Below are 26,808 nucleotides of genomic sequence, written 5' to 3' on the forward strand. Positions count from 1 at the left end.
TGAGACTGACGGAGACTGACTGACACTGACTGACTGACACTGACTGAAACAGACTGACTGACACTGACTGACACTGACTGACACTGACTGACTGACACTGACTGACACTGACTGACTGACACTGACTGACACTGATATTGACTGACTGACTGACACTGACTGATACTGACTGACTGACTGATACTGACTGACTGACTGACTGACACTGGCACTGACTGACTGACAGACTGACTAACACTGACTGACTGACTCAGACTGTCTGACTGACAGTCTGACTGACACTGACTGACTGACACTGACTGACTCTGACTGACATTGACTGACTGACTCTGACTGACACTGGCTGACTGACACTGACTGGCTGACACTGACTGACTGACACTGACTGACACTGGCTGACTGACATTGACTAACTGACACTCACTGGCTGACACTGGCTGACACTGACTGACACTGACTGACACTGACTGACACTGACTGACTGGCACTGACTGACTGGCACTGACTGACACTGATTGACACTGACTGACTGACACTGACTGACATTGACTGAAACTGACTGACTGACTCACACAGACTGAGACTGATTGACACTGACTGACTGACATTGACTGACACTGACTGACACTGACTGACACTGACTGACACTGACTGACTGACATTGACTGACACTGACTGACACTGACTGACACTGACTGACACTGATACTGACTGACTGACACTGACTGACTGACACTGACTGACTGACACTGACTGACACTGACTGGCTGACACTGACTGACACTGACTGGCTGACACTGACTGACACTGGCTGACACTGGCTGACACTGACTGACACTGACTGACACTGACTGACTGACACTGACTTACTGACACTGACTAACTGACACTGACTGACACTGACTGACTGACACTGACTGACACTGACTGACTGACACTGACTGACTGACTGACACTGACTGACTGACTCACACTGACTGAGACTGGCTGACACTGACTGACACTGACTGACTCACACTGACTGACTGACACTGACTGACACTGACTGACTGACACTGACTGACACTGACTAACATTGACTGACTGACTGACACTGACTGACTGACACTGACTGACTGTCACTGAGTGACTGACACTGACTGACACTGACTGACACTGACTGACTGACACTGACTGACTGACACTGACTGACTGACTGACACTGACTGACACTGACTGACACTGACTGACTGACACTGACGGACTCACACTGACGGACTCTGACTGACACTGATTGAAACTGACTGACACTGACTGACACTGACACTGACTGACTGACTGACACTGACTGACTGACTGAGACTGACTGAGACTGACTGACTGACACTGACTGATACTGACTGATTGACATTGACTGACTGACTAACACTGACTGACTGACACTGACTGACACTGACTGACTGACACTGACTGACTGACTGACACTGACTGATACTGACTGTCTGATACTGACTGACTGACTGACTGACACTGACACTGACTGACTGACACTGACTGACTGACAGACTGACTAACACTGACTGACTGACACTGACACCGACTGTCTGACTGACAGACTGACTGACACTGACTGACACTGACTGACTGACACTGACTGAAACTTACAGACACTGACTGACTCTGACTGACATTGACTGACTGACTCTGACTGACATTGGCTGACTGATGCTGACTGGCTGACACTGACTGACACTGACTGACTGACACTGACTGACACTGACTGACTGACTCTGACTGAATTTGGCTGACTGACGCTGACTGGCTGACACTGACTGACACTGACTGACTGACACTGACTGACACTGACTGACTGACACTGACTGACATTGACTGACTGACACTGACTGGCTGACACTGACTGACACTGACTGACACTGACTGACTGACATTGACTGACACTGACTGACACTGACTGACACTGATACTGACTGAAACTGACTGACTGACACTGACTGACTGACACTGACTGACTGACACTGACTGACACTGACTGATACTCACTGACAATGACTGACATTGACTGACACTGACTGACACTGACTGACACTGACTGACACTGATACTGACTGACACTGACTGACTGACACTGACTGACTGACACTGACTGACGCTGACTGGCTGACACTGACTGACACTGACTGGCTGACACTGACTGACACTGGCTGACACTGGCTGACACTGACTGACACTGACTGACACTGACTGACTGACACTGACTTACTGACACTGACTAACTGACACTGACTGACACTGACTGACACTGACTGACTGACACTGACTGACACTGACTGACTGACACTGTAGGAGAGTAGGGTCTGCTATCCTATGGTCACCCCAAATTTTTGCTTTTTGCTTCACTGGTTTTTGACATATTGAGGCTGTGGGCCTGCCAATCAGACCCCCAGCCTGCTGTTCTCTCTACTAAATTAAAACTATGCACCCTAGGTGCATAACCAATTGGAAGTGGATCACCCTGTCAGCCCCTGTACCAGTGTACACTAGGTACCCAGGGCATTGGTGTACCCAAGGCCTGCCAGGGGCTGAAGCATGTATTATGCCACCCCAGGCTTGGCCTAACAATTTGACACAACTGGCTGATCACTCAGCTGGGGTAAGTTGGTGTAATCACCTCTTACTTAGGTGTAGTATACCTATACCTAACCTTAAATGGGACACATGGTAACCTATAAGTCACTCCTATGGCAGGCCTTAACAATCCTGAAGGCAGAGTGCTTGGTTCCATGTGAGATGGTGCTCTGGCATGAGCTGAGCCTGTCTGAAGTGGTCGGAACAACTTCCTTCTACTGTTTCCAGATATCGTCATACCATATACTCTTAAGTGCATTATGAACCTCGCGGTTAAATGCTATCTTCGGTTTGGCTTTATCAAAACATGTCGAGTAAGGTGTCATACGAATTGGATTACTAACCCCTCGCCAATTCTGGCGACGGGGTTAGCATTCCACCCTTCTAGAGGGACACGACATGTACAGTACCTGAAACCCGGGTAAAATCAGACATAGCCTCAGCTCCACAAAATGGATGCTGCCACCACAGACACAGGTCTGCCCTCCTGCTGCTGGGAGTCCTTCCAGCTTGGGAGGTGTGGACAAAGGGTTTCCTGCCAGGGGAGTGCATGCACCACCCCAGACAGGATTTTGTGTATTGGTCAGGTAGGGCTTGAAAGAAACCAGACATGCCTGTGGCTCACAAGGAGCCTCGGTGCATATGCCAGTTCAAACCGGTCCTGGGGCACACCAGTCCCGGGCCTGGGGCGAGCTGGACAAAGGATTGGGGGTGTAACCACCCCCCTTCCTGGTCCCACCCTTAGGGAGGGACCTAGCAGGTAGTCCGGCCCCTAGAATCCGCTTAAAGGTAGGAGCTGTGTCCTAAGACTTCAGACATCCTGGAATCAACTTAACACTAAGAAGAAGACGGGAACTTCGACGCTCTGCTGCACAGAGGACTGAAGCCAATCTCCCCTGTGGTCAGGGAGTGACCACCTTGCTAACGCAAGCACCATCCAGCAAATCAACGTCTGCTTTGCCGCCGCCTCCCGCCGGAGCCCGAGCCCAGAGACTGACAAGACCTGGACCTCCAGACCTCTCACCGCCCGATCCACAGTCCCTGAAAAGAGGAGACCCGTGGAGGCACCGAGACACGTGGAGCCAGCCATCTTGAAACGACCATGACAAGCTGACAAGTGCAACAACCGAGGCTCCCTCCAAGTTGTGCTTTGGGATCTGAGAAGCCCAACACCCGAGCAGCATCTGCACCAAAGGTGAGCCCTCCAGCATCTCCACGATCTGCGTGGGGCCCTTCTGCATTTTGCCACTCGACGCGCCTAACCGGTTGCTGGCCCGCTGGCTAGTAGCCATCTTGGCGATGAACTCTACAAAATACACTGCTGGTCTGGTTGCTCCAGACTGACCCTTGCTCCCCTCCAAAGGAGCAGTCCTTCTGACCTTGCTGATCAGAACCATCAGCTTATTTCATCTCCTACAACAATTGCTTTTGCCAAGGCTTGTTTGCTTTGATCAAGTCGCCGACACCGCCGACAGCGAGAGCCTGCGTGGGACAGCTCGTGAACCGACTCCTGGACGTCGTCGACCTCCAGGGACCACGTGGCTGCAGAGACAAGCTACACCTTTCTTCCTGTTTGCACCCGACATTGCCTGGTACCCACCTGGTGCCACGCCGGTCACTGGCTAGTGACTGTGAACACTGTCCCCTCTGCTTACAGGTCTTCAACATCTCCGATCCCCTCTTGGATCCACTGCATCTCTCCCGGACCGACCGCCTGCAGCATCTTTGTCTTCAAGCTCCACGGAACAGATAGAAGAAACCCGACGCACTTCGAGGCCTACGCACCCGCTTCCTGTGGGTGAGGTAAAGCTGGCACACCTGTGCCCAAGTGTAGTAATACATCTCTAGTGCCTGTGTTCCAAATCTTGAGTTCCTAGTCCATCCGGAAGATCCTCTTTGCAGTAACTTTGTACTTTTTACGCACCCATTGAAACCTATGGGAGCACGCGTGTGACTATTTGCTCTGCACACGCCACCCGTGGACCTCCTGGTCACTAACTGAAGTTAGCTCCTTGTAGGCCCAGCGATTCTAGAGGCCCTAGGCCTTTTCCCTTTTCTGTTCGTGGTACTTATACCACTATTTTAGTATATGGTTTGAGCGGCCACCAGGGCCTATCCATATAAAGTGCAACTTCTGTGTATTCTACTGTAATCTTGTTTGACTATTTGTGCTCCTGTGCTCATAAAGAGACTAGGGGTTACTTTGAGAAATAAATACATATATATTTTGAATATATATCTGTGTGGTGTCCTTTCATTGGTATAAAAGGGGGTTGCATTTGGTAAAACAGCTGGCTTAACACGCTTCACGAGTTTAGCCTCAAAGACTGCTTAGCCTACGCTACCACTAGGGCAGCTAGTCCGAAAAGGTTGACTTACAACCACACCATAAGGGTTGCTTGGCATGGTACAAGGTGATCACTTTAACTAGTGAGCATCATATACCAGGCCAACTTCTCACATTGGTGAGCAGCGGTTGGATTTGAGCTTGCTGTGTTTTACCATTGTAATCTCTTGGTTACCAATTGAAAGATCACATAGGTACCTGTAGGTACATATAAAACAAGATTAGATATACATAAGTTCTACTGAACTTAGTTGTTGTAGAGCAAAGGGAGTAGCACACCCTGACTACAACTACTAGATAGGTTTAGTAGGTAAACCCAAGTGTAGGTAGATTGCAACACATCCACCCACACTTAAGAGCAATGGCCGGGGCAGAGGGGTCCACTGTACCCATCTCTGTTGAGAGTGACCCCCAGAGGGCACCATCCAGCTTTGCTACCCTTAACCAGAATGAGCTCAGGCATTTGGCAACTCTTAGAGGCCTTAAACTGCCCAAGAACCCTACCTCTGCTGAGCTCAGAGAACTCTTACAAAATGATGAGAATCAGAGAGAACTCAGGAAAGCTTCCCAGTTAGCCCCCTTAGGGTCAGGAACAGGAGGCCCCCCTTCTGAAGATGCTACAGAGGTACCCAGTTCCAATAGCCATCCCTTAGATGAGAATCATACTACAGGGGAGGAAAGTGGTGAGGATACAGAAAGTAGTGATGATGAAGGGAGAACTAGCCCAGTGCCAAGTGTTATACTTGGCCCAGCTAAACTAAGGCTATTGGGGATTGACAGTGGGTTTACCCCACTGGATCTCCCCAGTGGACTTAACACAGGGCTTGGGAGGCAGAGGAATCGCTCAGGTGACTCCAATGCTTCTCATGGCTCTAGAGGCTCTCAAGGTCACTCCAGGAAAAGGATGACCACCCCTCAGAGGAGGGAACATGAGGCCAGAATGCAGGAAGCCCAGCTGAGGATCAGGAAGCAGGAGCTAGAAGTAGCCCTGATGGAAGAAAAACTGAACAAGGCTAGGCAACCTAGAGAGAGTGGGTCTATACCCACTGGTGGCAGCATTGTCCCTAAGGACAAAGATAGGGTCTTTGATAATAGGAACCTGTCTAAGGTTGTGCCCCCCTACAAAAGTGGGGATGACATCCACAAATGGATAACTGCTCTTGAGAGAGCCTGCAAAGTACAGCAGGTTCCTGAAGACCAGTGGGCAGCAATCCTCTGGCTCTCCTTTGAAGGAAGAGGCAGAGACAGACTCCTCACTGTTAGAGAAGAGGATGTCAGAAATTACAGAGTCCTGAAGAGTGTTCTGGTAGATGGGTTAGGCTTAACCACTGAACAGTACAGGTTAATGTTCAGAGACACCCAAAAGACACAGACTCAGGACTGGTCTGAATATGTTGAATGTGCCACTAAGGCTTTGGAGGGTTGGTTGCTGGGAAGTAAGGTATCTGATTTTACAGGATTGTATAATTTGATGATGAGAGAACAGATTTTAAATAACTGTCAAAACCAGCAACTGCATCAACACTTGGTTGACTCTGATCTGACCTCTCCCCAAGAATTGGGAAAGAAGGCAGACAAATGGGTCAGAACCAGGGTTAAGCAAAAGAACCAGAACCAGGGCCAAGGGGGTGATCAGAAGAAAACAGACCAAAAGGGTGGAGATCAGAAATCTAAAGACCAGAAGTCTTCAACAGGGCCCCAAACTACTGCTAAGGAGGGTGGGTCCCAACAACAGTCCAAAAAGAAGAAAGAAGGTCAAAAGAAACCCTGGTGCAATCATTGCAAAAATACAACTCACTGGACTAGTGATTGCAAAAAGGGTGGAGCCCCCAAAACTGTTGCCCCTAAGGCACCTGCTCCCAGTACTACTGTTAGCAGTGTTGGTCCCCAGACAAAGGGTGTAGTGGGAATCTCTATGGGAACTGAAGGAGATTCTGACTTAGACAGAACCCTGACACAGGCAGTCTTGATCTGTGATGGGGACATTGATTTGTCCCTGACTGTGAGCCCCAGTAACCTGGGCAAGTACAGACAGACTCCTTTAATTAATGAAAAAGTGGCTCAAGCCTACAGGGACACATGTGCCAGTGTCACTATGGTGACACCAGGCTTTGTGGACCCTGGACAGTACATACCAGGTGAGAACTACCTGGTGACCAATGCCAGCAATGCCACTACTTCACATAGTGTGGCAGTTGTTAACTTCTCATGGGGAGGGGTAACTGGCCTCAAAAGGGTTGTGGTTAGTGCAGACCTCCCAGTAGAATGTTTGTTGGGCAATGACCTAGAGAGTTCTCTATGGTCAGAAGTGGAGTACAGGACTCATGCAGAGATGTTAGGTATATCATCACATGTCCTTGCTGTGACCAGGTCACAGGCCAAAAAGTGCCTCACTGAACCTCAGGTCTTGGATCCTGGAACAATGGACCAAGCACCTACCAAGAAGAAGAACAGGAGGGTCAAGGCTGTGCCTTCCCCCCTGCCTCAGAGTGATGATCAGCCTTCCCAGGAAGCTGATCTAGAGGACCCTGAAGGAACTGTCCCTGAAGAGCTTGAACCTGATCAGGTTGAGTTTCTGGGGACAGGGGGACCTTCAAGGGCTGACTTGAGGCAGGCTCAGTTATCCTGTCCCTCTCTTGAACCCCTCAGACAGCTGGCTGCTGCTGAGGCTGCTGGGAATGCTCAAGGTACCCATAAAGTGTATTGGGATGAAGGGCTCCTTTATTCAGAGGCTAGAGACCCCAAGCCTGGTGCTACCAGGAGGTTGGTTATACCTCTGCAATTTAGGGGCTTCCTTCTTACCTTGGCCCATGATATTCCTTTAGCAGGACACTTAGGCCAGAACAAGACTTGGGACAGGCTTGTCCCTCACTTTCACTGGCCTCATATGAATGAAGATACAAAGGAGTTTTGTCGCTCCTGTGTGACCTGCCAAGCCAGTGGCAAATCAGGTGGCACAACAAAGGCCCCCCTAATACCACTACCTGTGGTGGGGGTCCCCTTTGAAAGAGTGGGAATAGATATAGTGGGTCCCATGGATCCTCCCACTGCATCTGGGCACAGATTTATACTGGTGGTAGTGGATGATGCCACCAGGTATCCAGAGGCAATTCCCCTTAGGACCACTACAGCTCCTGTTGTGGCCAGGGCCCTGCTGGGAGTATTCTCCAGAGTGGGGTTTCCTAAGGAGGTAGTATCTGACAGAGGTACCAACTTTATGTCAGGATACTTGACAGCTATGTGGAAGGAATGTGGTGTCAACTACAAGTTCACCACCCCTTATCACCCACAATGCAATGGGCTTGTTGAGAGATTCAACAAGACCCTAAAGGGTATGATCAAAGGATTACCTGAAAAGCTCAGGCGAAGATGGGACATCCTTCTACCCTGCCTTCTGTTTGCTTACAGAGAGGTCCCACAAAAAGGAGTTGGCTACAGCCCCTTTGCATTGTTGGTTGGGCACCCTGTAAGAGGCCCACTGTGTTTGGTGAAGGAAGGATGGGAGTTACCTCTCAAAAAGCCTAAACTAGACATAGTGGACTATGTACTTGGTCTCCGCTCCAGGATGGCTGAGTATATGGAGAAGGCATCCAAAAACCTTGAGGCAAGCCAGGCCTTACAGAAAGCTTGGCATGACCAAAAGGCTGTCTTGGTTGAGTTTCAGCCAGGACAGAAGGTATGGGTGTTGGAGCCAGTGGCCCCAGCAGCACTCCAAGACAAATGGTCTGGACCCCATACAATCCTGGAAAAGAAGGGAGAGGTCACCTACTTGGTCGACCTAGGAACTCCCCGGAGTCCCCACAGGGTACTCCATGTTAACAGGCTTAAAGCATATGTTGACAGGGCAGACATGGGCTTGCTCATGGCTACAGATGAGGGACAGGAGGAAGAGAGTGACCCTCTCCCAGACCTGTTGTCTCAGAACCCTGAAGATGGCTCAGTTGAAGGAGTGACCCTTGGAGGCAACCTCACTGCCCATCAGCAGACTGAATGTAGACAGGTTCTACAATCATTTTCACATATGTTTTCCTTGATACCTAGTCAAACTGACTGGTGTACCCATGTGGTGGACACTGGTGACAGTCTGCCTGTAAAGAACAAGATTTACAGACAACCTGACCACGTCAGGGACTGTATAAAGGCTGAGGTACATAAAATACTGGAATTAGGTGTCATTGAACCCTCAGAGAGCCCCTGGGCTAGCCCAGTGGTTCTGGTCCCCAAACCTCACACCAAAGATGGCAAGAGAGAGATGAGGTTCTGTGTGGACTACAGGGGTCTCAATGCTGTCACCAGGACAGATGCACACCCTATTCCAAGGGCAGATGAGCTCATAGACAAACTAGCTTCTGCAAAGTTTTTGAGCACATTTGACTTAACAGCTGGCTATTGGCAAATCAGATTAGCTGAGGAGTCTAAGGCCAAAACAGCATTCTCAACCCCAGGTGGGCACTACCAGTTTGTGGTGATGCCCTTTGGTCTGAAGAATGCACCTGCCACCTTCCAAAGGCTGGTGAACCAAGTCCTTACCGGGTTGGATGACTTTTGCGCAGCATATCTTGATGACATTGCTGTCTTTAGCTCCACCTGGGAGGATCACCTGATCCACCTGAAGAAGGCTCTTGAGGCTCTGCAAAGGGCAGGCCTCACTATCAAGGCCACTAAGTGCCAGATAGGGCAGAGTAAGGTTGTATATTTGGGCCACCTTGTAGGTGGAGGCCAAGTTCAACCACTGGAGAGTAAGATACAATCCATCAAGGACTGGTCCCCTCCAACCACCCAGACTCAAGTTCGAGCTTTCTTGGGCTTGACTGGGTACTACAGGAAGTTTGTTAAGAACTATGGGTCCATTGTGACTCCTCTTAATGATCTGACATCCAAGAAGATGCCCAAAAAGGTTCAGTGGACAGTAAGCTGTCAAAAGGCATTTGATGACCTGAAGGAGGCCATGTGCTCTGCACCTATCCTGAAAAGTCCTGACTACTCCAAAGAGTTTATTGTCCAAACAGATGCTTCTGAGTTGGGTGTGGGAGCTGTGCTGTCACAACTTAATGTAGATGGTCAAGACCAACCCATTGCTTTTATTAGCAGAAGGTTGACCCCCAGAGAGAAGAATTGGTCAGCTATTGAGAGGGAGGCCTTTGCTGTGGTGTGGGCCCTGAAGAAGCTGAGGCCATACTTGTTTGGCACCCACTTCAAGATTCATACCGACCATAAGCCCCTCTTGTGGCTAAATCAGATGAAGGGTGAAAACCCCAAACTGCTTAGGTGGTCCATTTCCCTACAGGGGATGGACTTTACAGTGGAGCACCGGCCAGGTACTGACCATGGGAATGCAGATGGTCTCTCCAGGTACTTCCACTTAGGACATGAAGACGAGACTGGTCAAGGCTAGTTTAATGTCCCAGCGTTTGGTGGGGGGTTGTGTAGGAGAGTAGGGTCTGCTATCCTATGGTCACCCCAAATTTTTGCTTTTTGCTTCACTGGTTTTTGACATATTGAGGCTGTGGGCCTGCCAATCAGACCCCCAGCCTGCTGTTCTCTCTACTAAATTAAAACTATGCACCCTAGGTGCATAACCAATTGGAAGTGGACCACCCTGTCAGCCCCTGTACCAGTGTACACTAGGTACCCAGGGCATTGGTGTACCCAAGGCCTGCCAAGGGCTGAAGCATGTATTATGCCACCCCAGGCTTGGCCTAACAATTTGACACAACTGGCTGATCACTCAGCTGGGGTAAGTTGGTGTAATCACCTCTTACTTAGGTGTAGTATACCTATACCTAACCTTAAATGGGACACATGGTAACCTATAAGTCACTCCTATGGCAGGCCTTAACAATCCTGAAGGCAGAGTGCTTGGTTCCATGTGAGATGGTGCTCTGGCATGAGCTGAGCCTGTCTGCAGTGGTCAGAACAACTTCCTTCTACTGTTTCCAGATATCGTCATACCATATACTCTTAAGTGCATTATGAACCTCGCGGTTAAATGCTATCTTCGGTTTGGCTTTATCAAAACATGTCGAGTAAGGTGTCATACGAATTGGAATACTAACCCCTCGCCAATTCTGGCGACGGGGTTAGCATTCCACCCTTCTAGAGGGACACGACATGTACAGTACCTGAAACCCGGGTAAAATCAGTGTCAGAACCAGCTCTCTCTTGCTGGCGGTTGACACAGGAGCAGGATGACGCAAGCTCCCAATTCCTCCTCAGAACTCCCCGGCCTCCACAATATCTAAATGCGTAGCCAGAAGAGCCCCAAGGGGGAAAGGGGAATTGGACAGAGAAGAGAATGCACACACTGGTGGTCTTCCTTTCTGCTTCTTCTTAGGTAGTCTATCTTTTCTCTGGCTCTTGCTGTAGTTCGTGAGCTGTAAATAAACAATTACATGTAAATCACTTTCTACTTCCCTTTTCTTCCTACCTATGTCTTTCCTTATTCTCTATTGTACCCACCCTGATGCTGTGTGCCTTTGCTTCTCTTCTATGCTTCTCGTTCTTCTGTTCTTATGTGTTTTCTCTGTAAGATAAATACTTGTGTTATTATATTTCCTTCTCCCTTCCTGACCTCTCTTAGTCTTTTTCCCTAAAACTCACTTACTGGACAGAGAACGGAAGCCTTGGTTTATTTTCTTATTCTTCTTCACCTTTTATTGGTTGTTCTACTACTGTGGCTTCACTGTAGTTTTGTTCTTCCTTTTCTGTGTCATTTGTATTCTGCCCTCAAGAGTTTCTTTTCTACTCCCTATGGTTTCTTATTGACAGGAATCGGAACTCACTCGGAACTACTTAGTGTACCTTAAACCTTTTATATACTAGACTTGAGCTGACTCTACTCGCACCAAAAACTAACGCTACATCAAAACTTGTGTTGACTTTTTAGAACGCTGTAATTTCATTCACTAGAACCTGTGCTTCAGTTTAACTTCCGCTGCTGCGAAGTTCGGAACGTTTTCTTTGGTAGAAAAATGGAACAGTCTTACTTGGGGTCGCTGGCTACTTCCAAACTCTAAATTCTCCTCAGAATTCTCGCGACGCGTAGCTTCTTTTCCCTGACTAACACGACGCGTTGAGGTAACCTCCTACTCCTCTCACAGTTCAGGTGAAGTGCGCAGCTCTCCGCGCGCCTCACCGTTATCACGCAAATCTGCCAAATCAACTAGAGCGCTAACCCGTTTCGGATTAAGGAACGCTCTGCCGCCATGTTGCATTCGACCTCGCACCAAATGCTGTTTACACAGTTTTGACAACACAGCCACCATCATTCCTTTCTTCTTATACTGGATACCTCTCTTGACATGTGACCTCTTTGTTGGGGACCTGACAGTACCCTCCCTCAAAGATCTTCCTTCCTTCCGGACCTTGCTTGGAAATCTTCTGTGGAATTCTGCTACCAGTCGTGGAGCATTTACTTCAGACTCTGGCTCCCAGGATCTTTCCTCCGGACCATAACCCTTCCAATCTAATAAGTAGTACAACTTTCCATTCTGTAGTTTAGAGTCTAAAATTTGTTGAACTTCAAACTCATTTCCTTTCTCAGTCTGAATTGGCTTTGGGGCCTTACTCAATCTAACTTCTGGTTCTGCCTTCTTTAATAAAGAAACATGAAAAACTGGGTGTATCCGCAACCTCTTAGGTAATTTTAGTTGATAATTTAAGGTGCTCAACTTTTTCGCAATGGGATAAGGTCCAATGTATCGTGGTTGGAACTTCCTAACCCCTTTTAATCTGATATTCTTTGTACTTAACCAAACCTTGTCTCCTACCAACAATTTTGGTTCTTTTCTTCTCTTTTTGTCTGCATAGTGTTTATATTTTGCCTTTGCTACTGTTAGATTCTTGATAGCTCTACTATGAGCTTGTGTCAGTTGTTCTACCCAATTGGATACTGCTGGTACACCCACTTCTTGGAAGTTTAAGGAATGTTGTGGATGTCTACCTGTATTCAGAAAGAATGGAGTGTATCCAGTTGATGCATTTGTAGTGTTATTATGTGCAAATTCTGCTGCCCATAAATAATCGGGCCAATCTCCCTCCTGTTCTAAAAGACACAATCTCAGATATTGCTCCAGTTCCTGATTTGTGCGTTCTGTTTGCCCATCTGACTCTGGGTGGAAGCTAGTGGAGTATCGATTCTCTATGTTTAAACGCTTGGTGAATGCCTTCCAGAAATGAGACAGAAACTGAGAGCCCCTATCTGACACCAAAACCTTAGGTATGCCATGTGCACGAACTACATGCTGGCTGAAAGCATCCGCTAACTCCTGGGCAGATGGTACCCCCTTCAAGGGCACAAAATGCGCCATCTTTGTAAAGGCGTCCACACACACTAGAATGGAATCATAACCATGACTAGAGGGTAAATCTACTATGAGATCTAAGGTCACAGTGTGCCAGGGAAAAGGAGGGGTGGGCAAGGGTTGTAACAGGCCTTGTGGACGTTTCCTTTCTGATTTTCCTCTTGCGCAAGTCTCACAAGTCGCCACAACCTGATGTATATCCTTGATCATGTTTGGCCACCAGAATCGTCTGCGCACCAATTCCTTAGTCTTGTTAATTCCCTTGTGTCCTGATAAGATGCTATCATGACATTCTTTTAAAGCCTTTAACTGCATCTCTGGAGTGGGCAAGTATAATGCTCCATGGTGATAGGGTAGTCCTTCTCGAATTTCTCTTTTGGAATCTTCTTTTAACCAACTCCTCATCTCTTCGCAACCCAAAGGATCTTCTTTCTCTTGATTTTCTACGGTTTCTTGCAAGACGGCATTGATCACCCTTTCCACTGGAATTATTGCCTGATCCAAAACCTTTTCCGTGACTCCTTCCGTCTCTAATCTAGATAGGGCATCCGCCTTTCCATTCTGGGCTCCAGGTCGAAAGGTGATTACAAAATCATATTCAGAGAAATACAAGGACCAGCGCAGCTGTCTGGGAGTTAAAGTTCGGGCTGATTTTAAAAACTTCAAATTTCGGTGATCAGTATACACTGTTACTACATGTCGAGCTCCCATCAAATAATGCCTCCACTCCTTGAAAGCATCCTTTATGGCCAGTAATTCTTTTTCAGTGATTGTGTAATTAATTTCTGGAGGTGTTAATTTTCGAGAACGGAACGCCACTGGATGGAGCTGACCTGTAGTCTTGTGTCTCTGCGATAACACTCCTCCCAAGGCCAGATTCGACGCATCCGTTTCTACAAAGAATGGTTCTGCAGGATCTGGATGCAACAAAATAGGCGCTGTGGTGAAATCCTTCTTTAATTGCTCAAATGCTGCCTCTGCTTCCGCATCCCACTGGAAAGGAACTCCCTTCTTCAATAAACGTGTGATTGGGATTAACTTTTTTGAGAAAGCCTGAATGAACCTTCTATAGAAGTTGGCAAATCCTATGAAACTTTGGATTTCTTTAACTGAGGTAGGGGATTTCCACTCAGTCACTGCCCTTATCTTATGTTCATCCATGGTGATCCCTCCTGGAGCAAGTACAAATCCCAAGAACTCGACTGTGGTTACATCAAATGCACATTTGTCCAATTTGACAAATAACCCATTCTCACGAAGTCTTTGTAGTACCTTCTTGACATGTTCTTCATGTGTCTCTACTTCTGTCGAGTAAATCAATATGTCGTCAATATACACAATTGCTATTTGGTCTATGCAATCCTTCAATACATCATTAATAAAATGTTGAAATGCAGCTGGCGCGTTGCATAGCCCATATGGCATCACCTGGTATTCGAATAGACCTTGCTTCGTTCTAAACGCCGTCTTCCACTCATCACCTTCTCTGATTCGAACCAGGTGATAAGCTCCTCGCAGATCAAGCTTGGTATAGATTTTAGCTTCTTTCACCTGGTCCAGAAGAGTGGAAATCAGAGGTAAAGGGTAACGATTCTTGATCGTTATTCGATTGATTGCCCTGTAGTCTATGCACGTGCGTAATTCTCCATTTTTCTTTGGAATGAAAAACAAAGGGGAGGATACTGGAGACTGCGAAGGTCGAATGAATCCATTCTCTAAGTATTCCGCCAGATACTTCTTTAAATGTTTATCCTCTTGTTCGGTCAAAGCATAGATTCTACTGCAGGGTAAGTTCACTCCAGGTTCCAGGTCTATTTTACAATCATACTCCCTGTGAGGAGGTAATTTCTTTGCTTCAACTTCATTAAAGACATCCTGATATTCTCCATATTTCTTTGGTAAGGTTACCGTGTCTATCAAACAAACTGAATTTCCGTTTTCACTTAAATGATAAGCAGGAGATTCTTTTATTCCAATTTTGCAGTCTTTGAAACAATTTTCCTTGCAGTAATCCGAGTTCAAGGTTATTGTTCTTGCGGCCCAATCTATGGTGGGGTTATGCTCCGTGAGCCATGGTAACCCTAAGATCAATTGAAACTGCGGGGCGTCTATTAGATTGAATTGTAATATTTCATGATGACCTTCTGTGGTTTCTAGATGCACTGGCTCTGTGTGACTAACAATGGGGCCTGATGACAGATTGGTACCGTCCACTGCTCTGACGGGCTCACTCTTCTCCTTTCGGATTGCTTGTAATCCAATTCTCCTTGCGAATTGTAAATCGCAGAAATTACCTGTCGCTCCCGAGTCTATCATCACAGCTATCTGATTTCTCTTTTGTTCTCGATAGCTCAGAGTGACAGATATCACCAAATGAGGAGCGTCTGCTTGTAAAGTATTTGCCAAAGCATGATTCATTGGAGCTGCCTTTGTTTCTGCAACCACCAGTCCAACTCCAACTACTGGTGGCGCGTGGCGTTTTCCGCCGACTGCGTCTTGGGCTTCTTGGGGCAATCTCGAACAAAATGCCCACTTCCTCCACAATAGAGACACAATTTATTATTCCGCCTCTTTTCCTTCTCCTCCTTTGTAAGAGGTCCACGGATAGTTCCTATTTGCATAGGCTCGGTTCCGCGATTTGTATCTTGCTCCTTGTGAGGCTCATATCTGGCTCTATCAAAACGCGGTACACTAGGTCGATAATCTCGTTTCTTCTCGCCTCTTCTCTCGCTCTGGCGAAAATCGATCTCCAACACTAGATCCACCAAAGCAGAGATGTCTGTGGGACGATTGGGAACTTGCGCTAAGGCATCTTTTAACTCATCCTTTAGCCCCCGATAAAATACTGCGGCTCGTTTGTTCTCTGGCCATTCCGTCTCTAACAACTTGTTGAATTGTGCCAAATATGCTACTAACTCTCTGTTTCCTTGTCGGATCTCTAAAAGTTCATTGTCGGTAGCTTGAGACACCTTCCGACGGTCAAAAATTCGCATGAACTCTTTCTTGAAGTCTTCTAAATTGAATAACACAGGGTCGTTTCTGGTGACCAAAGGCATTGACCAAGCTGCGGCATCCCCACTTAAGTAGGAAAGGATAAATGCCACTCGAGACTGCGCATCTGGAAACAAGGCTGGTCTGCACATAAAGTGCAAGGAACATTGGGTTAAAAAGACTTGGGCCTTCTGGGGATCTCCACTAAAGCGTTCTGGGGGTGCTAAGGGAATCACCGGGGATAAAGAATGTATTACTTGTGTGCTAACCCTTGACTGGGACGGAGCTGCTTCCTCAAATGAACCCAAAACTGGGGAAGATATCTTATACTCATCTCCCGCAACCAAACTCCCTATTCTTTGCGCCAATTCTGTGGTGTCCTTTTTGAGTTCCCTGTTTTCTTCTCTAACGGTAATTAGTTCTCTTTGTATCTCATCCAAAATGTTTCCTAGCTTCTTTAAATCCAAACCTTCCGCCATTCTGCTCAGGTGCCAATACCTCGTGGGCACTTCACTCTGTCAGAACCAGCTCTCTCTTGCTGGCGGTTGACACAGGAGCAGGATGACGCAAGCTCCCAATTCCTCCTCAGAACTCCCCGGCCTCCACAATATCTAAATGCGTAGCCAGAAGAGCCCCAAGGGGGAAAGGGGAATTGGACAGAGAAGAGAATGCACACACTGGTGGTCTTCCTTTCTGCTTCTTCTTAGGTAGTCTATCTTTTCTCTGGCTCTTGCTGTAGTTCGTGAGCTGTAAATAAACAATTACATGTAAATCACTTTCTACTTCCCTTTTCTTCCTACCTATGTCTTTCCTTATTCTCTATTGTACCCACCCTGATGCTGTGTGCCTTTGCTTCTCTTCTATGCTTCTCGTTCTTCTGTTCTTATGTGTTTTCTCTGTAAGATAAATACTTGTGTTATTATATTTCCTTCTCCCTTCCTGACCTCTCTTAGTCTTTTTCCCTAAAACTCACTTACTGGACAGAGAACGGAAGCCTTGGTTTATTTTCTTATTCTTCTTCACCTTTTATTGGTTGTTCTACTACTGTGGCTTCACTGTAGTTTTGTTCTTCCTTTTCTGTGTCATTTGTATTCTGCCCTCAAGAGTTTCTTTTCTACTCCCTATGGTTTCTTATTGACAGGAATCGGAACTCACTCGGAACTACTTAGTGTACCTTAAACCTTTTATATACTAGACTTGAGCTGACTCTACTCGCACCAAAAACTAACGCTACATCAAAACTTGTGTTGACTTTTTAGAACGCTGTAATTTCATTCACTAGAACCTGTGCTTCAGTTTAAGTTCCGCTGCTGCGAAGTTCGGAACGTTTTCTTTGGTAGAAAAATGGAACAGTCTTACTTGGGGTCGCTGGCTACTTCCAAACTCTAAATTCTCCTCAGAATTCTCGCGACGCGTAGCTTCTTTTCCCTGACTAACACGACGCGTTGAGGTAACCTCCTACTCCTCTCACAGTTCAGGTGAAGTGCGCAGCTCTCCGCGCGCCTCACCGTTATCACGCAAATCTGCCAAATCAACTAGAGCGCTAACCCGTTTCGGATTAAGGAACGCTCTGCCGCCATGTTGCATTCGACCTCGCACCAAATGCTGTTTACACAGTTTTGACAACACAGCCACCATCATTCCTTTCTTCTTATACTGGATACCTCTCTTGACATGTGACCTCTTTGTTGGGGACCTGACAATCAGACATAGCCTCAGCTCCACAAAATGGATGCTGCCACCACAGACACAGGTCTGCCCTCCTGCTGCTGGGAGTCCTTCCAGCTTGGGAGGTGTGGACAAAGGGTTTCCTGCCAGGGGAGGTGCATGCACCACCCCAGACAGGATTTTGTGTATTGGTCAGGTAGGGCTTGAAAGAAACCAGACATGCCTGTGGCTCACAAGGAGCCTCGGTGCATATGCCAGTTCAAACCGGTCCTGGGGCACACCAGTCCCGGGCCTGGGGCGAGCTGGACAAAGGATTGGGGGTGTAACCACCCCCCTTCCTGGTCCCACCCTTAGGGAGGGACCTAGCAGGTAGTCCGGCCCCTAGAATCCGCTTAAAGGTAGGAGCTGTGTCCTAAGACTTCAGACATCCTGGAATCAACTTAACACTAAGAAGAAGACGGGAACTTCGAAGCTCTGCTGCACAGAGGACTGAAGCCAATCTCCCCTGTGGTCAGGGAGTGACCACCTTGCTAACGCAAGCACCATCCAGCGAATCAACGTCTGCTTTGCCGCCGCCTCCCGCCGGAGCCTGAGCCCAGAGACTGACAAGACCTGGACCTTCAGACCTCTCACCGCCCGATCCACAGTCCCTGAAAAGAGGAGACCCGTGGAGGCACCGAGACACGTGGAGCCAGCCATCTTGAAACGACCACGACAAGCTGACAAGTGCAACAACCGAGGCTCCCTCCAAGTTGTGCTTTGGGATCTGAGAAGCCCAACACCCGAGCAGCATCTGCACCAAAGGTGAGCCCTCCAGCATCTCCACGATCTGCGTGGGGCCCTTCTGCATTTTGCCACTCGACGCGCCTAACCGGTTGCTGGCCCGCTGGCTAGTAGCCATCTTGGCGACGAACTCTACGAAATACACCGCTGGTCTGGTTGCTCCAGACTGACCCTTGCTCCCCTCCAAAGGAGCAGTCCTTCTGACCTTGCTGATCAGAACCATCAGCTTATTTCATCTCCTACAACAATTGCTTTTGCCAAGGCTTGTTTGCTTCGATCAAGTCGCCGACACCGCCGACAGCGAGAACCTGCGTGGGACAGCTCGTGAACTGACTCCTGGACGTCGTCGACCTCCAGGGACCACGTGGCTGCAGAGACAAGCTACACCTTTCTTCCTGTTTGCACCCGACATTGCCTGGTACCCACCTGGTGCCACGCCGGTCACTGGCTAGTGACTGTGAACACTGTCCCCTCTGCTTACAGGTCTTCAACATCTCCGATCCACTCTTGGATCCACTGCATCTCTCCCTGACCGACCGCCTGCAGCATCTTTGTCTTCAAGCTCCACGGAACAGATAGAAGAAACCCGACGCACTTCGAGGCCTACGCACCCGCTTCCTGTGGGTGAGGTAAAGCTGGCACACCTGTGCCCAAGTGTAGTAATACATCTCTAGTGCCTGTGTTCCAAATCTTGAGTTCCTAGTCCATCCGGAAGATCCTCTTTGCAGTAACTTTGTACTTTTTACGCACCCATTGAAACCTATGGGAGCACGCGTGTGACTATTTGCTCTGCACACGCCACCCGTGGACCTCCTGGTCACTAACTGAAGTTAGCTCCTTGTAGGCCCAGCGATTCTAGAGGCCCTAGGCCTTTTCCCTTTTCTGTTCGTGGTACTTATACCACTATTTTAGTATATGGTTTGAGCGGCCACCAGGGCCTATCCATATAAAGTGCAACTTCTGTGTATTCTACTGTAATCTTGTTTGACGATTTGTGCTCCTGTGCTCATAAAGAGACTAGGGGTTACTTTGAGAAATAAATACATATATATTTTGAATATATATCTGTGTGGTGTCCTTTCATTAGTATAAAAGGGGGTTGCATTTGGTAAAACAGCTGGCTTAACATGCTTCACGAGTTTAGCCTCAAATACTGCTTAGCCTACGCTACCACTAGGGCAGCTAGTCCGAAAAGGTTGACTTACAACCACACCATAAGGGTTGCTTGGCATGGTACAAGGTGATCACTTTAACTAGTGAGCATCATATACCAGGCCAACTTCTCACACCGACCATTTACTAAAAAAATGGTTAAGAATGTCGACTTGCAAAATGACAAGGCAGAGGAGGCAGCGTAGGCTTTCGTGATTATAGTGTTGTCTAATCTTGGCCGCCAGTGGTTCCATCACTAAGGCAAATAGGATGGGGGAGAGTGGACATCCCTGACGAGTGCCACGAGATATAGAGATAGAGGGTGAGGTGTGCCCGTTAATCAAAACTCTCGCCGTGGGCGAGGTGTATAAAAGAAGGACCCACGATAAAAAACCTATAGGGAGACCCATGTATTGCAAAATGGTGAAGAGATAGCCCCACTCCGCTGAATCAAATGCCTTAGAGGCATCTAGAAATACAGCCACCAGCGCTAATCTGGGATCCACCGCCTGTAAAATGGAGAACAATGTCCTAAGGTTGTGTGATGTCGCCCGTCAGGGAATGAACCTGGCCTGGTCCGGGAGAACCAATTTGTCCATCAGTAGGCTGAGTCGATTTGCCAGTAATTTAGCGAGTATTTTTGCATCTGTATTTGAGTGAAAGGGGCCTGTGGGATTCACAGCGGTCTGCAGGCTTACCAGGTTTTAATAATGATGTGGTTAGCGCCTGTCTCATCGAGGCAGGCAGGATTTGTGTCTCCTGAGCTTCAAGAAAGACATCTTTTAAGAATGGGAGTCGCTGGTCAATGTAAGTCTTGTAAAAATCAATCAGGAGTCCATCGGACCCTGGTGCCTTCCCAGATTTCATCTGCACGATGGCTTCCCTCAATTCGTCATCTTCGAATGGCGCTGCTAAGAATTCATGCTGCGAGTCTCCCAACCCCCCAAGAGCTATGTCTTTGAGATAGGGGGCGAAGTCGGGGGAAGATGTATGTTGTGAGCTATACAGCTCTGTATATTAAGTGGTAAACATGTTTAGTATGTCTAGGCTATCCCTATGTCGTATACCTGCAGTATCAATCACATCCAGCATGTAGTTGGAGAAGCGAGGTTGTTTAATAGTGTTCGCCAAGGCATGCCCAGGTCTCTCGCCCTCTCCATAAGGACGAGCAACAAAATATTTGCCTCTGAACTTCGCCTCTCGGTCTGCAGTAGAAGTGTAGTCTGTGAGTTTTTCGCGCAGCAGGGCTCGCCGGGCGCCAGAATCAGTAGTCCACATGTCAGCCTCTATTTGCTTGATCTCAGTCTCTAAGCGTTGCAGGTTTTGCCTTATATCTTGTATACCCCAAATCTCTTAGACATACCTATGCCACGAACGGTGACCTTGAAGGCCTCCCATAGCGTACTCATCTGGTCAACAGAGCACTTGTTCCTAGCAAATCAATCCGTAATCTCTTCCCCTAGTTCGGTTTGTAAGACAGTATCTAATAGTGTTTCAGGCACTAGCCTCCAGCAGCGTGGTGTGGTGATGGAATTGGGGAGGATTATTTCTAAGTAGACCGGCGCATGATCGGAGTATGTGCAGCCTAAATGCTTGACAGTGTGAATCCACGGGGTCACTCCACATGAGCAGATCCAGTAGTCTAGACGAGACCACGCGGTATGACCTGCTGTATAAAAAGTGCCTTCCCTGTCAGTTGGGTGGGTATACTGCCATGCATCCACCAGGCCATGTTCCGCGATCATCCCCGATAGGGCCTCCCAAGTGTTAGTGTAGTAATGGGGAAGGGGATTAGAACGGTCCAGGGTAGGGCTTAGAGCTGTGTTAAAATCGCCTCCCCATATAACATGCGTGGAGCCTATTTTAAGTATGTGTCCCCAGAGCGAGGTAAAATAGTCTGGATCGTCCAGGTTCGGGCCGTAGCAACAAACAAAGGTGACCGATTGTGTGTCTAAAGTACCCCAGAGTATGCAGCTGCGGCCGGTAGTGTCACTGTATGTGCCACCTAATACAAATGGCGTGTTTCTCTTACTTAGTATGAGTGTGCCTCGTGATATGTCAAGTAGGAGGAGAACACTCGTGCAGAGGCCCATTTGCTACCATAGCATGAAGAGTGGCGAGGGTCTATATGAGTTTCTTGAAGCATAGCGATTTGTATATGGTGCCTATCTAAATATGCTAATATTTGTCTCCGTTTAAGAGGGTCCCGAAGACCCTGACATTCCACGTAAGCATTTTAATGGAGGGGCAATTAGTATGTGCTGTCATAGTAACAGGGAAATTTTGACTTGGCGAGTATGATGGTGTTGAAAGACAGTGTGTCCATACACATAGGCTGCGATATGTTGAGCAACAGCTGATAGGTGTGCAAAAGAACATTGCCATCCCTTCCCACCTTCCCACAAAGAAAAACCCCCATCGAGCTGACATCAGAACGCATGTCTAGCTTTGAAACCTCCCCCACCCACAACGGCACCCCAATTGTGCCAGTATTCCCCTTCCCACCCAGTATCACCCAGTAGGGCAACCAGCTTCTTTGAGCCTGAGAAGGCCAGAGAAGCATTAGGAAAGTCCAACAAAAAACAACACTGTGATAAAGAAAGTAAGGGGGATTTCCCATGGGGGCGGGGGGGCGCCAAGAGGGCACTAATCCCTTCCCATGTCACAACTCTAACTGCGATGCAGTCCCCTGGGTGTCAACCCATTAGGGGGAATAGAGTACTGTGGGGGAAGAGGGGTGCTCACTGATGCTGTAATGAAATCTACCAATTATGTATGCAGGAAAGTGAAAACATATACTGATAGTACAGTCAATGGTCAAAGCCACGAGGGCACTTATCTGTCCATGCCAAGTCTGTAGGAGTTCAGGACCATCCGGAAGTGGTGCATTCGGATCTAGCAAGAGGAGTTATATGTTGTATAGGGTGTCAGCAGCTCGTAACAGGTTGCCACTGGTCTTTTTGGAGTAAGTGGAATATGCAGCATGGGGTAGTGCGTGCGCCATCCTGCTCCCATTCAGTTCTTGGGTGGCGGAGGAGATCTGGAGGTGCCGTCCATACGTGGCGAACGTCTCAAAACAGGTTTAAGAAAGTATTCTACTTGTTGTGGATTCGTGCAAAAAATGTGTTTGCCTTCCTGTGAGATCCAGAGTCTAGGGGATATAGAAGGGCATAGTCTATCTGGGCCTTGCAGAGTTTTTGCTTGACAGCAAGGAATTTCCGGCGTGCCTCTTGCACTACCAGGGTGAAGTCTGGATAAATAGTGAACGTGTTTCCTTCAAATTGTATGGGCTTTAGTTCATGAGCCTTCTGTAGTGCGATGTCACGGTCATGATAGTTAAGAAGTCTGGCAATGATGGGTCTTGGTGTTTCACCCGGTGGAGGTCTTGGCCCCAGGGAACGGTGTGCACGTTCAACAACTAGATGGGGCGAGGAGTCTGCACCTAGGCCATTTCTTAGGAGACGTTCAACATAGTCCTCCATGCGCCCTGTATTTGTGCTTTCCGGTATGCCTATTAAGCGTATGTTATTGCGGCAAATTCTGGCTTCAATGTCCTCATTTTTTTAGCCGCAATGACCTTCAATAGCTTGTCCATTTGCGCCACCTGGGTTTGTAGCAACGAGGTGGTATCTTCCGTTAAGATATACGGCGCTCTGCTTCCTTTAGCTGGCCATCATGTTTGTCGACTTTTTGCACGAGGAAGTCCAGACTATTATTCATTGTATCCATCTTTCATGACAGGTCTGATAGACTATGCTGTACAGCCAGAAGCAATGACTTGACGTCATCCTCAGTAGATTGGGAGGATGCTTGCGCATGATCCATGTTAGTGAGTTCAGTGTCCACAGATGATGATCGCGTCATAGCCTTCTTGGCGTCAAAAGTCAATCTAGGTTGGCGGCTGTCAGGCTTCCCCATTTGGCAGCGCCGCACGTCCAGATAATATAGGAGAATGCGTCGTCAGTTATCCTCCAGTTCCTGACTTTCACTGTATGGGGGTATTTGAAGACTGAGTAGCGGTGCAACAGGTTTGGGATGGAGAGGGTATCCCCGAACATTCCAGGGCCGTAGAGTCGCACAACGGCAGGATGACAAAACAAAGAGAAAGGAGGGGGGCCTACACCTTTTGCCGAATAGCAGCAGTGTTAAGCTCTTCATTCAGTCAGCTTACATAGATGAGATTCTATGCGGATTGTTGCTTGTTCAAGGTTATGAAGGAGAATGCTCCAGCAGGTAGCGCATTAGCAGGAGTAGCAGGCCAGGTAGTGAACGCACCGTATAAGACAGCCGTACCTAGGCAGAAGGCGTCTGCTTGCTGGTGTCGCGAAACAGGTAGGGGTCAGCATAGGCTACTCGGGAGCGCCAGTGTCATCGGTGTCTCGCTGCAAAAGAATAGCCAGCCAAGTTATTGATAAGGAGGGCGGCTGGTACAGGGGTCCCAGAGCTGGATATGTGCTATGTGGGTCAATTATGTCAGCCCCTCGTGAGAAGAAGCAGATCCCGTGTGGTCTCGTAGGGTGGCGCGTGGTAGGCCTCCGTTGCTCCAGCGGCTCCGTTCACAGGTGGGGATGTGTCCAACGTGGTGCAGAAATGGCTCATCTCCCGCCACAGAAGGGGAATGGCCACGGCCTATGCGGATCTCACCTCTCTCCCGCTGAGGGCAGGCGCAGCAATTGATGGTGTGAGCTGCGTGGTAGGGCATATGCTGATGTGAAGGAGTTGGCCCACGACGAGGGCCTCCTGGTAAAGACCTGGCAGAAGTCTGGCCAGGACCCACATGGGATCCTCGGGGCTCGAGTAGGGGCCGCAGCCGATCAGGTCTCCAGCCACGGTGCCCCTCGCCGAGCCCGCAGCACAAAGAGTCTCACCCAAAGGGATCGGAAGGTCTGATGAGCAAGTGGGTGGTTTTGTTGCCGTAGTTGCTGGTAGATATACGGAGAAATGTCGGATTTGTTTCGCCGAGCTGCTGGAGCCTCACAGGTGTGTGGCCATCTTGGATGTGTGCCACCTAGCACCCCCCCAGGATGCTGGCCTTACTTCAAATCATCCCACACATCCATCAAGGGGATTGGATGTGTTCCATAGACCTTCAAGATGCTTATTTTCACATCCCAATTTATCAAAAACACAGGAAGTTCCTTTGATTCAGGATAGAGTCAGACCATTTCCATTACAAAGTCCGTTCTTTTGGACTCAAGTCAGCTCCTCGCACCTTCAAAATGCATGGCGGTGGTGGCGGTCTTCCTGAGAAAGCAAAAAATCTTCGTCTATCCTTATCTAGACGAATGGTTACTCAAGTGTGCCTCTCCCAGTCTCCTGCAGAAGCATCTGAGTTACTGTATCCCAATCTTAAATCGACTGGGCCTGTGTGTGAACTTCAAAAAGTCTATCCTAAATCCTACGCAAAGCATTCACTACTTGGGCGCTGTGCTAGATGCTGCAAACGCAAGAGTGTTTCCTTTGGAAGAGAGACTTTTATCAATACTCCACAAAGATCGCAATCTTCTAAAAACACCTCATCCTACAGCCAGACAGTTATTATCTCTGCTGGGTTCGATGGCGTCATGCATATTCATTGTCCTGAACGCCAGGTTACAAATGAGGCCCTTACAGCAAACGCTAGAGGAGAAGTGGTCCCAAGTTTCCAATGTTTGGGAGTACACCATAACACTTCCTCACTCAATCCAAATCTCAATAAGATGGTGGATGCAACGGTCTCATCTTCTGCAAGGAGTTCTTTTGCACCAGGAAGACCCCAAACAGAGTATCGTCACAGATGCGTCTCTCCAGGGATGGGGTGTTCACATGGGATCCCTTCACGTACAGGGGATGTGGTCAGACAAGGAGAAAACTTATCACATGAACATGTTGGAACTCAGAGCTTTGCTTCTGGCTCTCAAAGCACTCTTCCCCTCTATAGTGTTGCACTCCCTGTTGGTTCAGGCAGACAACACCACAACACTGTACCACCGGAACAAGCAGGAAGGGACCAGATCCAGACCCCTGTCTCTGGAGGCTCAAGCAATTTGTAAATGGCTACTGGCGAGGAACATGTCCATATCTGCACTGCAGTCCACTTCCAGGCTCCCTCAATACACAGGTGGACGACCTAAGCCGAAACTTAGTCGAAGCGCACGACTGGGTGCTGAAAGACAAAATAGCACAAGACATTTTTCGGACATGGAGTTCTAAGACATCGACTTATTCGCAGACTCGGCAAACACAAAATGCCACACCTTCACGTCCAGGTACCTCCAACCAGGGTCCAGGGGGAATTCACTGTTGATCGACTGGTCAGAGAAATTACTTTACGCCTTTCCACCAGTCCCTCTCATACCACTGGTGATCAACAAGCTCTACAAATTCAGGACGGAAATTATCCTGATCGCACCGGAGTGGCCTAGCCAGTGGTGGTACACAGACCTGTTACACCACTCCAAGGCACAGCAGAGGAGATTGCCATGCCTTCCGTATCTGCTAACCAGGTCAGGAAGGAAGATTTTCCATCCCAACCTCCCGTCATTGAGATTGACAGCATGGCTCCTGAGGTCTTACAGTATGGTCACCTAGGCCACTCGCAAGACTGTATGCAGATCTTAAAAGGAAACGAGAAGGCCTTTGACGAGAAAGTCATATGCTTTCAAATGGAAGCGTGCTATTTATGGTATACAGCTAATGGTCATAACCCTATCAGGGGTCAAGAACAGGTCAAGAACAGGTTATTTTATATTCATATCTTTTGTACCTAGCTAAAGCAGGCATAATATTTGCCTCTATCAGAGGGTGCTAAAATTCTATCTGGATAGAACCAAAGATATAAGGAAGTCTGACCATCTCTTTGTTAACTATGCTCCAATGCACACTGGTTTTCCCTCTTCTAAAAGATCCATCGCTCGATGGATAGTGTCTTGCATCACATTAGCCTATCAGTTAGCTCAT

Source organism: Triturus cristatus, chromosome 4_1, assembly GCF_964204655.1.
Source record: "Triturus cristatus chromosome 4_1, aTriCri1.1, whole genome shotgun sequence".
Taxonomy (NCBI): domain Eukaryota; kingdom Metazoa; phylum Chordata; class Amphibia; order Caudata; family Salamandridae; genus Triturus; species Triturus cristatus.